This window comes from Protopterus annectens, chromosome 14.part0 (assembly GCF_019279795.1).
Source record: "Protopterus annectens isolate FY-2018-M chromosome 14.part0, PAN1.0, whole genome shotgun sequence".
Classification (NCBI taxonomy): domain Eukaryota; kingdom Metazoa; phylum Chordata; order Ceratodontiformes; family Protopteridae; genus Protopterus; species Protopterus annectens.
The window spans coordinates 1,054,635,064-1,054,651,542 of NC_056748.1; the positions used below are offsets into that span (position 1 = coordinate 1,054,635,064).

Sequence of the window (16,479 nt, forward strand, 5' to 3'; positions counted from 1 at the left end):
GGCGCAGGGTATGCCAGGGGTTTCCTTGCTTCCTCCCCCTTTGGGTCAGGATATCCAGACATATACTACCCCTCCTTTACTTCTTCCTCTAACTTCATTTGAAGCTTTAGAGTTCTTGGATCCAAGCCACCCGGCTCCGTCTGCATCTGATCCGAAGATTTCCCTGTCCTTGGATCCAGTGTCTGTTCCGAGTTCTTTGGTTCAGTTGGAGCAGGAGACCTCTCAGAGCTATAGCTGCCTTGTCTGCTCTGAGATCCTGAAGTTAACTCTGAAGTTTTCTGAGCCATCCCTCTGCCTCGGGGTATTGGATTGGATTAACCTAGCTCCGACTTCTGGGTCAGGAGGATTATCCTCAGAGCAGGGAGTGACTAGGATCCAGATGCTTGTCTTCTCTGATCCGGAGTCCTGCCCCTTTTAGAGGAGGTTAGCCTTTAAGGTTTTGAAGAGAGCCATGTCTGCTTCGACAGCTCAGAAGGTTCCTACCCCCTTGGATCCTGAACCCTCAACCTTGTCATCTGTGTACAGTGTCTCAATCCTTTTCTCCATGGGGGCAAAGTGTGTGACTGAAAACCCAGCAATTCTTTGTCTGAGTAGTCCATATACATGGAGGCTTTTGGTTCCACCTTTCTACCTCCTGGGTAACTCAGCCCACTGATGAGCTTGTTGAATTGATCTCTTCGTTGGGCACGGGAAGGCCCGTGACACCATTGAGATGATTCCCTGGAGACCAGACATAATTATTACTGCTCCTGATGACAAGCAATTTTGGACTAAAGGTGTGCCTGTGGATGCCATGGTCATGGCAGCAGCCACAAAAAAGGAGCTAACTGATGAAACTTCCTCTATCCATCCCAACAAGGAGTCTCTGGTGATGGCTAGGTTTGGGAAGAGTGTCTATGCTTCATTGACCCTCTCCTTACAGTCCCTGAACTACGTGGCACATTTCACTAGGTTACAGAGAAATCTGATTAAAGAGCCATCAGATACTCACAGGATCTGTTTCTGAGGATGTACATGCCTCTTACTTCTCAGTTGGCTTACCCGCCAGTCTATTTCTAATCTTTCCATGAGGGTAATTTCTCATGCAGCCTAAGGAATGAATAGAGCAGTATGTTCAGGCATTTCCATCAGGAGGCAGGCCTGGATGCACTTGCGTGACTTTGTGGAGCCTTTCAAGTCTTTGTTCATCAATGCTCCTTTTGACAGTACATCCTTATTTGGACCCAAGGTAAAAGAGACATTTTCCAGGTATGAGAAAGATGGTAAGACCATGTCTGCCATGGGTGTAAATTTCTGCATTCCTCCGAGATCTTTCCCAGAAATCAGCGAGGTAGTGGAAAAATGTGGTTCAGTAAATCCCAAGGGTCTTTTCAAGACTCGCATGGAAGTAACTCCTCCCAGGGGAAGAGGAGGGAACTCAAATGGTAGACACAGCTCTCGCAGCAGAGAAGGCCTGCAAAACCAAGGGTCCAGAGATGCTTTCTTTGGCAGACTGTTACAGCTCTGCTGAATGGAGGCACGATTGACTTTCTCTGGAGGGAATCTGGGTTTGATTGTCCCTGCAATGGAGAGACTGGCTAGAAATATCATACATCTGAATGCAGAGGATCATTTCCAGAGGTTATATTATACCATTTTTCCTTCCTCTTCCCCATTGCAGGAAAATCCCTGATGTTCCACCCGATCAGAGGGATCAGACAGCTATTCAACTACAAAAGCTGCTAGAAAAATGAGTCATCTAAGAGGGACCCACCAGACCAGAGAGGATCTGGAACTTACTCAAGATTCTGTGTAGTGCCACAGAAAACAGGGAACTGGAGACCAATCTTGGATCTCAGCAACTTGAACAAGTCAGTTTGATGCAACAATTTCTGGATGGCCACGTTTCAGTCCATTCTTCCATTTTTTTGGAAAAGGATGACTGGATGTGCTTGACAGACCTTCAGGATACATATTATCACATATAGATGAACAAGCGATTCGGAAGGTACTTGCTTCTAGTTGGGAGCCAGTCATTATCAGTTCGGAGTGCTACCTGTTGGTCTCACTACAGTCCCTAGGATGTTTACCAAGTGCATGGTAGTTGTATCGGCTCACTTGAGACTGCATGAATTCCGTGTGTTTTCGTATTTAGATGACTGACTTATTTTCACCCTGAACAGGCATCAACTATTGCAGGCAAAAGACTATGTTCTCCAGACGTGTTCAAATCTGGGGATATCCATTAACTATGAGAAATCCTTTCTAGAGCCCACACAAAGTTTAAACTTTTTAGAAGCAATTCTCAACACAAAAGAAACATTAGCCTCACTACCCCATTCAAGAGTGGAAACAATGTGATCACAAGTCATGAAAATAATTTGCAGCAACAAGATCTCAGTACAACTGGTTCTTCAGACTCTAGGGTCCATGGCGGCAGCAATAATGCTAGTCCCATTGGCCAGATTTCTTATGAGAATTCTGCAGTGGCTGCTTTCGGTGCAATGGTCTGTCCTTCACCACCCACTGTCAACTCAGATAAGGATCACCAATATATGCAAAAAGATCTTAGATGGTGGATTCAACAAGGTGGCCCATTTATTTTCCCCCAAACCAAGGCCATAGTGACTACTTATTCTTCCCAGCTAGAGTGGGGGGCATTTTTTGGGGAAAACAGTTCAAGGGCCTTGGTCCCCCGCAGAGGTCAGGTTACAGTGTCCAATAGATGAGAGCAGTGCTTTTAGTGCTGCAGGCTTTCCAGGATGCTCTCCCTTTGGATATGATTGCAATTCAAACTGACAACATGTCAGTAGTCTGGTATATCAATAAACAAGGGGGAACCAGATCCTACCCCTTGTGTCGAGAAGCTCTCAGATTGTGGCAATGGGTGATCTCATCCAGCTACTTTCTCATAGCAGTGCATATTCCAGGGAAGTCCAGTGTGATAGTAGACAAATTGAGAGTGCGTTCTTCTACCCCACGATTGGTACCTCAATCAAAATGTGATGGAAAGGATGTTCCATCAGTGGGGTCAGCCTTGCTACAATCTGTTTTTTCTCTCCACAAAACAAGTGCAAAAGCTACTTCGCCCTGATTCCCCCTTCATGGGGAGTCACCAAGTGATGCTTTTCTTCAGTTGGCCCTCTGAGCTTCTTTATGCCTTTCCACCTACTCTGCAGTAAGTGGCCAGGTTAAAGAACAAAATAATCCTCATTGTACCATATTGGCCTTGACAGATTTGGTTCCCCTTCCTTTGACCTCACTTACTTCAACTGTGGATTCTGGATCCAACTTCAGACCTTCTGTCTCACCAGTCGGACATTATTCACCTAGATATACCCAATCTCAGGCTGACTGCCTGGTTTCTCCACTTCCATTAATAGCCAGACAACCTGTGTTCTCCTCTACAGTTTGACGCATACTCCTGTCTTTTCATAAATCAGTTCATCAGTTTGTCAGTATTTTTCTAAAAGTTGAGAACAAAGGTGAATATTTGTTACATTTATTAGATGTTCACAGACAATTGCATTTTTTACCTTCACAGAACCAAGGATATCGTGAAATCTGACCAATTATTTGATTCCTTCTCAGACATTAAATTGGGTAAACTAGCCACCAAAGTAATCTTGTCCATATGGCTCACCAGTTGTATTTCTTTCTTTTATAATCAATTGGGCATTGCCTTATTGAAACCTTTACAAGCCCATTCAACTACAGCAATAGCAACTTCATCTGTCTTACAATCTAGAGAGTCTATGGATAACATTTGTGCAGCAGCAACTTGGGCTACTCCCCATGTCTTTGTTACACAGTACAAATTGGATCTGGTGTCCAGTGTAGAGTCATTCAGTTCGGTGGTGCTGAGGAACATGTTTCCTTGAGTCCACCCAGGATTTAAGGTAGCTGGGGAATGTGTCCCATAGGTTGAGGATAGGATGAAAATTGACATCATATAAATAAGTTATGTACTGTTTCCAAACGTACCAAAACAGAACACGAACTGAGAAAAACACGAAAAAATGAGCAGTGGAGCACACCCAATTACTGGTTTATTAGAGCACAATAAATGTAGCAAAAGCACAAACTAGCTTTCGGTGAGCCCAGTGTCTCACCTTCTTCAGAAGCCAACTAGCGTTCTTTATGTAGTAGATTTTCAATTAATTAATTAGATCCAATTATGCAAAATCCTATTCCAATTATATATAAAACAGGTTTTTATACAAAATTTTTTAAATTTAAAACCCATCTTACTTAAACTACTTGCAACACATAAACATTTAACTATAAAAACATTTTAATACATTAATATTAAAAACACACATGAAATTCCCAAATAGAAAACTTCATGTTATTCAATTGTTTATCTTACCTAGCTATCCCACACTATTTTCAAACCTCATACTAATTCTAAAACTACATAAATTCATATAAAATATGTATAATATATATGACATGATAGACCTACAATTGTTTCTCATACTCGTCTATCAGTTAAATAATATTAAAACTAATACACATGAAAATTAATACACATAAAATTTAAATACCATACACTTATCATGCATGGTATAAACCTCATACCAAGTTACCACTAAAGTGGGTTGACCTTTAAAATAACATATTACAGCTAATACATTCACCTTTTATTAGACAACAATTTTAAAACAGGGGCAATAGAAACACACTCATTTAAGCCTGGGTTGATATATGCCCATGTACGTAACTGCCAACAAAGTTCATTTACTTCTAAATAAACCTGCCAAGGACCACTTTTATTGTCTACAAATGTCTTTCCCAAGACTGTAAACTTAAAAAAATGTCCAGGACAGGCATTGATGTGCCTGGCAAGGGCATTATTAAAATCTTGCTTGGCTATAGCATAAGTGTGTTCATAAATGCGCTGTCTAAGTTTTCTTTTCGTTTTTCCTATATAGAATGCAGCACATTCTAAAAGGTGAATGTATTAGCTGTAATATGTTATTTTAAAGGTCAATCCACTTTAGTGGTAACTTGGTATAACGTTTATACCATGCATGATAAGTGTATGGTATTTAAATTTTAGTATGAGAAACAATTGTAGGTCTATCATGTCATATATATTATACATATTTTATATGAATTTATGTAGTTTTAGAATTAGTATGAGGTTTGAAAATAATGTGGGATCGCTAGGTAAGATAAACAATTGAATAACATGAAGTTTTCTATTTGGGAATTTCATGTGTGTTTTTAATATTAATGTATTAAAATGTTTTTATAGTTAAATGTTTATGTGTTTAAGTAAGATGGGTTTTAAATTTTAAAAATTTTGTATAAAAACCTGTTTTATATATAATTGAATAGGATTTTGCATAATTGGATCTAATTAATTAATTGAAAATCAACTACATAAAGAACGCTAGTTGGCTTGTAAATTTTGTCTGAAGAAGGTGAGACACTGGGCTCACCGAATAAACCAGTAATTGGGTGTGCTCCACTGCTCATTTTTTCGTGTTTTTCTCAGTTCGTGTTCTGTTTTGGTACGTTTGGAAACAGTTTGTCGGTTGTGGTTTACCATGAGCAGCTCGGGCATGTCAACCCAAGGATCCTTATTTTCCCAGAAGGAGGATGTACCTTGTAATTCATCAGCAGGAGAGAGTTCCGTGAATGAAGCGAATGCTGAAGGTAATTTAACTCTCTTGTTGCAACTTGTCATAGAAACAATTGTAGGTCTATCATGTCATATATATTATACATATTTTATATGAATTTATGTAGTTTTAGAATTACTATGAGGTTTGAAAATAGTGTGGGATAGCTAGGTAAGATAAACAATTGAATAACATGAAGTTTTCTATTTGGGAATTTCATGTGTGTTTTTAATATTAATGTATTAAAATGTTTTTATAGTTAAATGTTTATGTGTTGCAAGTAGTTTAAGTAAGATGGGTTTTAAATTTTAAAAATTTTGTATAAAAACCTGTTTTATATATAATTGAATAGGATTTTGCATAATTGGATCTAATTAATTAATTGAAAATCTACTACATAAAGAACGCTAGTTGGCTTGTAAATTTTGTCTGAAGAAGGTGAGACACTGGGCTCACCGAAAGCTTAGTTTGTGCTTTGCTTACATTATTGTTGTCGAATAAACCAGTAATTGGGTGTGCTCCACTGCTCATTTTTTCGTGTTTTTATAAATAAGTTATGTACTCATCATAACATTCCATCTATGTTGTCTTCTCTTTAATATCAACCTCAGAAGTTTCTGTAACGTACTCTAGGAGGTACAGGCCTGGATTTCCCAGCACCTACCTGACATAGTCATAGTCCTAGCCACAGAAACATGGCTAAAGCAGAAGATTTGAGATGAAGACATGGTTCTCCCAGGCAGTAACATTTTTGTACTAGAGGGGAAAAAAAGGAAAAGAGATGGTGGGTTTGTCATCATATATAAACAAACTCTCAACCTGTCACTTCATCCAACTACCCCCAGCTATAGGAACAGTTTAAGTCCTATTGGCTACTCTGACTATACACAACCATAAAAACATAAGTATTGTAGTATATATCAAAAAGAAAAATCTGATATGCCTTGAAGTCTCAGAAAACCCAGTAACATATTTCAAGGAGTGAATTTCACACCCTCCACACTGTGAATTTTCTGCTTGGGTTATAGTATATATCCCCACTGAAAATAGTGACCCAACTAAGCAACTCCTTTCATGGGGTTCTTCATCTGCTCATCAAGAAACCATCATAATGGAAGATTTTAATATTGATTGTTAGAGGATATATGTTTTACTGTTAGCCAAAAACATTAACCTCTATGGATTTATTCAACTTATAGATACTCCATCAAGATACAACAAAAACAGTAATAGACAAAGCACCCTGGAGTGGGTTTTAATACATTTTTCAGAAAAAGTTACTTCTGGCTTCTTACCAGACAGTCTAAGTGACCACCTTACCCACCTTTATTGTAAGGGAGTGTCCATTCACCCCAAGAACACACCACATCAGTCAGGCTTGCAACACAACTAACCTTAATAAATATACCTTTAAAAAGCTGTATCCTTCTTCATAACACTTCCATAGATGTACTGAACAACCATGCCTTTGTGAGAAATGAGTTAAATTCAACCCAGCTCCTTGGTTAACAAAAGAAACGGAACTGCTTATGACAGAGAAAGTCTGGAGTCATTGCAAACAAAACAAAAAATGACAACAAACCCCATATTTATGGACAGCTTAGAAATGAGGCCAAAAATAAGATCAAATCGGATAAAAGATCTCACTTCACCAGTCAACAAAATAAACTCATTCACCCTGAACATACACCCCAACCAACTCTCACAACAGCCAACTTCACAGCCAGTTCAGTACTTTCTTTTTTCAAACAGTTGCATCAGTTTGTACATATGTAACCACCTTCAATAAAGCACTTCTATTCATACTTAAACCTACCACTCTCTTGTCCCAGATAACCTTTCTCCTGAATATATTAAACTAGCAGCAGATGTAGTAGCTTTCCCAGTAAGCATTCAGTCGCTCCATCAGAGAGCTGTTCCTCTGCTATGGAAGAAATTCTGTAATATGATGTCTTATCTATCAGTTCCTCAATGTATGGGTCTCCTATCCAATCTATGATCCAGCCTCAGCCATCCTCGAGCTTTAGATATAGTGCTCAGATTCTTCCCTTACCCATCATCCCTTGTGCGAAGTACAAGCCACCTCAAATCCTGTTTGCCACCATCAGCACTTGAGAGTTCTTTCATACTTCGGAGTAGTTTTTGGTTTCTAAGACAGATTTTGCTCGTAAGTGCCATATTTATTTTTCATTTTTCACCTCTTAGCTCATGCTACGGTTTCCTCCTCTCTTGTTTATTAGTTTTTCTCTGTAATAGTTCAATCTCAGAATACTGTAGAGTTTTTTAACTTTATAAGATATTCTGTTTTCTTTCTCTCCTTTCTGCTTTCTAGTTTTGACTGGACAGGATGACTGAGCATTTTGGGTTCAAAAGGTGTGTGACTTGCTCACATAAAATTCCAAATTTGGACACCTGTGAAGTGTGTGTACTGCTTGGGGCCTTTTTATCTTGTCACCTGTGAGGCTTTTGGCCAACGAGCCATCATGGAGAGAACAAATTGATTTTAAAAGGTTTCCTTCAGCCCACCACTGGAGAGAAGCCCTCTTCAGCATCTGGGAATTCTGCAGCTACTGCTGCTTAGAAAAATAGAAAAAGAAAGAAAAATCGAAATATTCAAAAAAGAGAATCCTGTATCCGACACCCTTGTCGGATGTGCCAGCCAAACTCTCTAGATCTTTGGAGCCAATGCTCTTTCCAGACCCTATATTTATTAGACCCATAACTCCACCCAGGTTTTGCCAGGATCCTCTATTCTCTAGGCTCCTGTCTCCTGTCCTGCAGGATAGACCACATTATCCTTTGAAACCTCCTCCTCCTACTTCATCTCTGAGGTCTGCTAGATCTTCTTGGTGTCTCACTGAAGTAGACGTGGACAGGAAGAGGAGATGTTTCTTTCAGACCCAGATCCATTTGGGGTACTCCTGCCTCTGACTGTCAGATCCAATAGATCTTATTTTGCCTCGCAAGCTAATGGCACCTTCTCTGATCCAGCCACTCTGATTGGAACCCCTGGATCGGACTCTTTCCCAGGGTAAATCAGCAACAGAGCTGAGGCTTCATAATTTTTTTTTTTTTTTTTTTTTAACTCCAGTGAGTTCTCTGATGAAGTCAGCTCAAATGACAAGGCCTTTCCTTCCTCTAGTGGCACTGACACTTGATAGATCAGCTCCTGTGATGGCCTCTGATCCTAGCTGAATGGCATTTGGGCCTAGATGCCTTCAAGAATTGCTCCCCAGATCTGTGTCAAGCTCGGCGTTTGAGGTTTTTGAAATACTCTCTCAACCTCGAGAGCTCTTCCTTTTTGGAGCCATTTCCAACCCTCCCCCATTGGATTTTCCAGGGTCTGCTACCTGCTGCCTGGCCCATAGGGACAGCCAGTTCTTGAGAGCCTCAAGCCTATTTTCCCCAAAGGAGACTGTTTCCAAGTCCTTCTCTGAACAGCCCACAGAGGAGGTTCACAGGAAACGCAAGTGTAAGAAGAGACACTTGGGTTCCCTTGAGGAATCCCTGTCCACTGGCACTGATTTTGATGAGGGTGAAAGTTCTCCCAGACCCCCCCCCCCCGAGGACATCTCATTCAGAGAGATTCTCAAACATCTTTGACGGAAAGGGAGTTGGTCCATACAAACACTTTTTCCAGAGGAATCAGTTTTTCATGAGGATTTTGGTTCTGGCCCATCTACTTCTTGAGTGGTTCCGCAGCTGACAATATAATCAACCTGATCTCCTCCTGGGAATGGAAGGAACCAGACATAGCTGAATCTGTCCCCAAGAAGCCTGACAAGTTTTTATTTGTACCTGAAGACCAACACCATTTGAGCATGGGTTTTCCAGTGGATTCTATGGTAGGGTTGCAGCCAATGAGAATGAGCTCACAAAAGAAAGCTCCATCCAGTCATGTGTATTGGACAGGTTCAGGAAATGTGTCTGCGCCTCATCTACCTTTTTGATGAGAGTGCTTAATTATTTGGTACACTTTACTTGCTTCCAGAGAGATTTGACTTCGGGAAATCTCCAGTTCTCTCCCAGGGGCCTTGACTGTGGATCAGAGACAATCCATTGTTTCACACTTGGCTGTCATACAGTCGCTATCTAATGCTTCTATGTCACCTGGATCTAATGCTACTTAGGGTATGTCTAAAGCAGCTGGTATGGACATTTCCACAAGAAGACACACCTGGATGAGGCTGTGGGATTTTCCAGAGCATTTCCAAGACATCCTCCAACATCCCATATGATGGCTGAACCTTTTTTGCTCCAAAAGTGAGAGAGACTATATCAAGGAGTGAGAGGGATGGAAAATCCCTGTAATTCTGTATCTCTCAAAGAACCTTTTACAGAAACCAGGAGGGAGGAAAGAGAATGTGATTTCATAAATCTGAGAAGTTTGTGTCTGACACTTCTGGAGAAAGAGCTCTGGGGAGGGGGGATCCTTATAATGGGCAGTCTTTTTGTACCTTGTCACTCATCATATTGCACTAATTTCATGTAGTCTTTCTTTTCCTCCTCCTCTCACACCCCACCACTAACTACAGTTCCTCCTCCTTTGTCCATTTGTCTTCCTGCTCATTTCCATAATTTCTCCTATCATATCTCTCCCATCAGCTGCATTACTATTTGTCTGTCGGTAAATTATTACTGAACTCAAAAACACTGCACTTCGATATTTTCTCTTTAGCTATCATGCTATAAATACATCTGTTACTGTATGTTATTTTTCTATTCAATAATTAGCCAATTTGTTAATTTCTATATTTTTTTATTAAAATACTATGTTCATGTAAGAAATAATTGCATATCATGTAAATAAGCTCGTATAGATGTTTTTACCCTGCAATTATAAATGTACATCATGTGCAACTTAAATGTGGAGCTTTTCTCCCCGGGCTCGTGCTGAAAATGGGTTTTACCCTGTCGTACTTTTTTCCTGGTTAACAAGGACAGACAAACACACACACTGCCCAAGGGATAGGGGTTGTCCACAAAACCAAGACTTCAGGGTTTCCTTGTCAAAGAAGCCTTTCTAGAATTCCTGAATGGTTGCCTGACTGGTGTACTCTGGAGGTAATCAGCAAGCATTAACCCCTGCGCCCCACAACCTGGACGTTCACTCAAAACAGATGGGTACAGAGGATCATAACCAGAGGCTATTTAATTCCTTTTCATACCCTTCCTCCGCACCCCAAAATACCACCCTTGCAAAGGGAAGAAGCAGCTTCAGAAATAAGGAACCTTCACAGAAATAGAGCCCTGCAAGAGGTCCCTCCAGACCAGACAGACTCTGGAATTTACTCAAGATTCTTTTTAGTGCCTAGGAAAAATAGGGACCTAAGGCCAGTTTTGGACCTAAGCTGCTTAAACAAGTGTGTGTAGCTAACAGAATTCTGAATGATCACAGTTAAGTTCTTTCTTCCATTACTGAGGAAGAATGACTGAATGTGCTTACTAAATCTCCAGGATTCATCCTACCACATAAAAATTGGACAGATCCAGTCATTAATCATTTAGAGCTCTGACCTTTGGTCTCACCACAGCCCCCCACCAGGTGTTTACCAAGTGTATGGCAGTAGTGGTAGCTCATCTGTTGTTGCAGGGTTTCTGAGTATTCCCGTACCTGGTCAACTGGATCATTACTGCCCCTTCCAGGAAGCAGCTAGTTCAGGCCAGGGACTCCTAGAGCTGGGAATTACAGTAAATTTAGAAAAATCCAAGCTACAACCAGTCCAGTCTCTGGAATTCATTGGACACAAGACTTCAGATATCAAAACTCCCTTAGATGAGAATCACATCCCTACATCAATAAGCCAAAGAAGTTCGATCTCACCTGAAGCAACCAATGAGACTAATTCTTTGTCTTCTAGGCCTGTGGCAGCCTCCATCACATTAGTGCCATTAGCCATTTTTTTCAGGATCTCATCAGTCTGTCTGCAAGAATACTGGATTTCCCTGTAATATGCATTACTATTAGAAAGCTGTGAGATTATATCACCCACTGCTACACTCTCATGGCCTTTGATATGGATGAAAACCATACATGCGTTCATTGTATCTCTCAGCTTCTTCAGTGGACTCTAGCATTTCAGTGGTCAATCAGAAGACAACCCACATCTTTTCTAGTGATGCTAATGAATAATTGCAGAACTCTCAAGTGTTGGCTACAGTCTAAACATGCTCTACAGGGACATCCTTTCATTCTCTCTTCCCCCAATCCGCACTGACCATGGATGCTTCCCAACTGGGGTTGGGGGGAGCATTATCTGGGGAAGAACTGTCCAAGACCCATGGCGCCAAACATGGCCAGTCTTCACATCAGTATAGTGGAGATGAGTACAATCCTCCTAGCGTTGCAAGCATGTCAGAGCTGTCTGCCTACAACTGTGATATCTATTCCGACACAATATGGTAGTGGTCTGATATATCAACAGAGGAGCCAGATCTTACCCCTTGTATCAAGAGACCATGAGAGTGTAGCAGTGGGTGATATAGTCTCAGAGCTTTCTAATACTAATGCATATTCCAGGGAGATCAGTATTCTTGCGGACAGACTGATCAGATCCATCCTAATCCTTCACTAGTAGTCCTCAATCCCTCAGCTCAGTAGCAGAGCAGATTTTCAGCAGATGGGACTAACCTTATTGCAACCTATTTGCGCCTCTTTGCAACATCAAATGCAGCAAGTTCTTTGCTCTAATCCCAGGAGAGGGGGATTCATCCAGGGGTGTCTAATGCACCCTTGGTCCCTGGGTCTCCTCTAGGTTTTTCCTCTGATGCCCCTAATTTCCAAGTTTATGCAGAAAGCATCTATCATGAGGGTCATGCTCATCCTCATTGCCCCTTATTGAGCTTGCCAAGTAGTTTCCTTTCCTCTGTCCTCATCTAGTACACACCTTGGGTGCTGGGCTCGGACCCAGATCTTTTGACTCACCTGTAGGGGTTGCCTCACCTAAACATTCAGTCCGTGAAACTGACTGCATGGTTTCTGCAAATCCAGTGATGACTCGCCAGTCCAGGTTTTCAACTTCACTTGTCTGCATTTTGCCTTCCTGCCAAAATCCCTTCGACTAGGAAGGTTTATAGGAGCAAATGGAAAAGATTTTCGATTTGGGCCATTGAAAAGAATATCAATCCTTTCTCAGCACCTCTTCCAGCAATTTTCCAACGTAGAGCCAGCTGTTCCGCAATCAAGGTATAGTTAGCTTCTATATCACCCTTTGATATATGTGAAAAACATACATATACGTTCATTGCATCTCACAGATTATTGAAAGCTTTCCTCCAAAGGTACATTTTTTACATGCCCTCATCTCTGAGAACCAGTCTGTCCATGAGATACTGCCATTGTGCTGCAGGCTTTGACTGGACCCCCATTTGAACCTGCTGCTAAAGCTGAACTAAAATTTTTATCATGAAATACTTTATGATGGCTATAATTTCTGCTAGAAGAATTTCTGAGCTACAAGACCTATCTTTAAAAACTACTTACCTAATTTTTCACAAGGACAGCATATCTTAAACCCATATTTTCTTATGTTGGCATCTGAATCATCCATAAATCAGTCGACTAATCTTAGTGTTCTCCCCAAATTTTTCAATTAAAGATGGAATACACCTTGCATTTTTGTCATCAGCTGTGTTGCTGTTTGTATAGGATGAAACCTTTCAAGAAATCTGATCAGTTATTTGTCTCCTTTTCTTCAACTGAACTGGAAAGATTAGTTTCTAAAGTCACTCTTTTTCTTTGATTGTCACAATGCATTTCTTTCATTTATCAAGAAAGAAGGCTGCCACTCCTATTGACTCCAATGGCTCATTCTACCAGATCTGTGTCTATCTCTACAGCTTTCTTCTGTAGTGTTCCAGTTGACATATGTCCTGAAGCCACCTGGTTCAAGGTACATACTTTTATTTCACACTGTAAATTATGTATAGAATCTAGATCTAGAGCCTCCTTTGGTTCTGCTGTTCTCTGTAATACCCTTTCGTAAGGGATCCCAAGTGAAAAAGTAGTTGGGGAGTCTATTGCATACATTGAGGAATGGACAGAAAAGACAGCATCAGATACGAAAGTTACATACACACCAAAACAATAGATTAGTGTTTTCTGTTTCTATCCTTCCTTAACTACCTTCTCACCATTCCCCTCCTAATTTTTCTCTTTTTATATTTCCATTCTAAGATTGTTCTAGCTGACCTTGCCTTGGCTCCTGAAGGCAGTGTGTTTCTCTTTTTTTTATTCTCCTTATTAGTCATGGATTTGTTAAGGTTACTTAAGCTGCTTATATAGTGATACCTTTATATTTCTAAAATTCCCCTCTGTTTGTAGGCAAACCTGATCTGAGGTAGCTCATTCCTTGCACACAGGATTATGGGTAAGGAAGGAGTCTAAGCACTGGATCCAAAACTTGGGGATAGCTTAGGCTAGATCCGGTCAGTTCCAAGGCGCATACATTGGTGGTGCCTGTTTTCATCTTTCCTCATTCTATTGTTATGGTAAGTACATGACTTTTGTTTTTCCACTTTACAAAGGTGGGCACATCATTACTGTCCTGTCCCCCCAACCAAAATCCTAGAGAAATGCATATATAAACAACAATTACTAAAATCTATACTGGAAAATAATTTGCTTTCTCTTACCCAAATGGCTTCTGACCACATCACAGTACCAACACTGCAGTTCTCAATTTCTGTACTCGTATTAACCAGCATAATGCCACCTGAAAAGTAATGTCAGCAGTATTCCCTGACCTGTCCAAAGCCTTTGATAAGATGTCACCTAAACTTCTTAACAAACTCTTCTGTCTTGGACTAGATTGTCCATCCCTGTCATGGTTCTCCAGTTACTTATTTGACAGGCAGTCACATAGACTACTCACATTTCCTTCCTTCCCTATATTTGCAGGCACAACACCGCTCCATTTTAGGTCTTCTCTCATTTAATATTTTCATTAATGTCTTCCACAAATCAACCAAAAACACCTCTGTAGTACAGTATGTAGATGATCCAATGCTCATCCGATTGGCTAAAACTATTGAAAAGGTACAACTAGCACTGATATCCCTCCTGTGTGTAGAGGCTTGGCTCTATAACTCCCAGCTTCTATAGAACCCCTCCAGAATCACACTTCTGCTCTTTACTCCTAAAACATTCTAAAAGAACAAACCAACTTCACCAAAATCTCTTTCAGTAACATCACTTTTGAAACTGTTTCACACTCCAAGCTGTTAGGAACAATAATCAATGAACATATGAAATGTAGTCGTCATATATAAAAGAAAAACAAACAAAATAAATGCATCAAGAATTTATCTCCTCTATAGAGTTTACTAATTTTTAACTAAAGAAGGGAAAAAAGTGCATATAGCTACAGCGTGCCTACTTCCAACTGTTCTGTAAGGGACCCCCATACTTATCAAAGTACGAAACACTGTGGAACAGTGCTATGACCAAATTGCAAAATTGCAAACCCAAAACAAACGGACCAGCCCATCAAACCGGACCATCAGTTGAAGGCTTAGGGCCGAAACTGGACTGTTGCTGTTTTTGACTTTTAAAGTCTGGTTCCTTCTTTGTTGCTGGGCCATTTTTTTTGGGTTTGTATCATTGCTTTTTGGACCTTTGCACTAGCTGTCTGTGCAGATTTTGTCTGCCATCTAAAATTGCAAAGTTTGCATTGTTTATCCCTGAAAAAGCTCCTCTGGTTAGAACTCCCTCACTGCTTGTCTTACTTTCAACTGACTAAGACAAATATATTAATCCCCAACCCTAGAAAATGCCCAAGCTTTCTCAATATTCTTACTTGGTTATAGTCCAAATAGAACCCTATAATCAAGTGATAAAAACTTACTAATTTTAACCAACTCAACAAGCTCAGCAGGAAACTCTCTAGAATGCCATTCCATTCCCTGTAAATGCAGACTCTTCACACAAATCCTTTAAAATGTCCTAAAATGCATCTCCTGGATAACTGCACTGGCTGTCGCTCCACTCCTGGCTAAAATACAGTTACTTCCCACTTGATCCTATATAGACTCCTATGACTTTTAATTTAACCCCAGCTAATATTCTGTGCTTTCTCTCTCATTACTACATCATCTCGTCTGGCTATTTTATTTCCATGCTCCTACTTATTTTATTTCTTTCTCATTACTACATAGTTTTCTCTGGCTATTTTATATCCATGGTCTTACCTATATTATTCTGTTTGTGGTCTGTACTCTTTCTCAGTTCATTACATTAGGGACACTCAGTTAAATTTTGCTGATCGTATGCTGCTATTTATTTATAAATTGTTGAATTTTCTGCTCATCTTTTGATGTACAACTGTTAAAAAGTTGTAAAAATGTATTTATTTTGTGTAAATTGTTGTGGAAGTTATACTCCTATCATAATTATCTCTGCCCGTCAGATCATCCTGGTAAACAAATGTAAATAAAATTGTAAGCATTGCATTTTATTTTTCCATCAGGGATGATGAACATAGCCTGCTGATCTAGAAGTTTTGGATTTGCTACAACTTAATTTTTCTGTTTAAAGTCTTTTTACATCTGTCAGTAGAAATAATGTTTTGTTTAAGGCCCTAGAAATCAAGTATGCTTTAGATATAGACAATAACAGAACTGACTTATAGTGTCATGTTTAGAATATTGAATTTTATGTGCTTATTAGCCAGTGACCCTAGTGGTGGAAATAATTCAGTATTCTTTAAGACACCTAACCTATTAGTAAAAACCAGGTTGAAGATATTCTTTCCCCTGGTTAGGAAAGTCACCAACTGATCTGAAATAATAAAACTGATCCATTTAAGAAACTGATTCATAATGAGATGGTGCACTCATCACATCAGTATGTATAAAGTTTTAATTAATTCCC

The 16,479-nt window shown here is 40.0% G+C and overlaps 1 protein-coding gene across 1 annotated transcript in view; it reads left to right on the forward strand.

Annotated features, from left to right (window-relative positions):
• The first annotated feature begins 5,624 nt into the window (after positions 1 to 5,624).
• Positions 5,625 to 16,479, forward strand: part of PRXL2A (peroxiredoxin like 2A) — a 441,868-nt gene continuing 431,013 nt past the window's right edge. The window contains exon 1 of the mRNA XM_044056873.1: positions 5,625 to 5,643. The gene's annotated coding sequence lies outside the window, so the exon portion shown is untranslated. The remainder of the gene's footprint in view (positions 5,644 to 16,479) is intronic.